The sequence below is a fragment of the Lygodium microphyllum genome, chromosome 18 (genome assembly GCF_053477565.2).
Source record: "Lygodium microphyllum isolate KBCC chromosome 18, Lygodium_microphyllum_v1.1.10, whole genome shotgun sequence".
Lineage (NCBI taxonomy): Eukaryota > Viridiplantae > Streptophyta > Polypodiopsida > Schizaeales > Lygodiaceae > Lygodium > Lygodium microphyllum.
In genome coordinates, this window is record NC_141152.1 from 22693403 (window position 1) to 22694957 (window position 1555).

Sequence of the window (1555 nt, forward strand, 5' to 3'; positions counted from 1 at the left end):
ATATGTTCACAATATGTCGTAAGTCATATATTCAAAACACACCTTTCTCATCTTCAAACAATTGATTGATTGAAAATTTAAGATAACTTTAATTATGATTAGATCTATTTTTGAAAAAACAAACACTACATAAATCACTTAATACATATAATAATAGATTTGCTCGTATGCATGTCATTATGACACCATTATCATAAGTATATTCTTGGATTTATGAATGTAGAAATTGTACACATAATTAATATTTGTCTCATATTTTGACAACCTTGAAATCTCTGATTGAACTACATGGACCTTTAATTGAACTAATTTATACATGTCATATCATGTTTTGAATATTTATACATATAGTTAATAGACATCTATGTTTGATACTTATGTCTATATAGCTTAATCTTCGTTTTTACATGAGAACAGGACCATATTGATCACATGATGGAACCTGTTCCTCCTACGCTTGCGCTTGTAGCATACATGCTTTCACCAAAGCCTTACACTCGTTACTTATAACCCAAAACTTCTGCCCTTTACAGCCTACACCTCCAAACAACTTCCATTAACTAGCTCCAATGTGCTAGTTACTGGTGATACAAAGTCTACACTCTCCAAGCACACTACGAAGTCTCCAAAACAAATGACTCAAAATTTTCATAGCTTTGTATTGTGTTAATGCATATATTCAGTTTTTGAGTTGCCACACTTATTGAGCAAGAATACCACAAAGTAACTCGCCTACAAGCTTAAAACTTGTATGCAGTTTGCAAGTACATGTCAAATGCATAATGCTATTCAAGTTTTACTCTTTAGCAAGCAAGCACATGGAGCCACATGAAGCTTATTTGCAGTTGATCCTCCAGGCCACGAAGATATAATATATAAACTCGACCTTATCTTGCTTGAGTCAGCTTCTTCATAATCCCAAAAAGGCACATGTATATCACTGAACTTGCACACATGTTACAGCTACTCATTTCATCTACTCTTCTTGTTGCTTCCTCGATATTGGAGCATCACTATTAGCATTTTCAATGGGCAGCCATCATGACCTGCAAATTGTTGTTCATAATCTTGTTCTTCTCCTTGTAACTGCATCACCTCTTCACTGTCCTTACACTTGGGAAAGTGGTATGCATTTTCATTACTGTACTACTTTTTTGTTGGACTCTAAACAAGTCCGCACTGGCAAGCAGTGCATTACCCATTTGTTTCCAAGAAGAGCTCTTAGTACCACTTTAATTCCAAAAAGCAAGGGCTTTCTCAAGATTTCGCTTTAGAAAGAGGAAGTTTAAACAAACAAATGAACTTAAGCTAAACTAAATCAGATCTTAACCAGGCTATAGGTAGGTTTCTTAAGTTAACCAGGGGTAATTTTCAAAGAACCACCTTATCACCATACCGTTGTAATAGCATTTACCCTAAGAGGCAACACTAACCATTAGTACCAACTAGGAATGTGCCCACAGACAATCTGATGGCTTCTCATAATGGATGTAATCCTCTGGTTGGCATCGACCTCTCAAGATGATGCCTGTCAACTAAGCTGTCTTGGCGATGC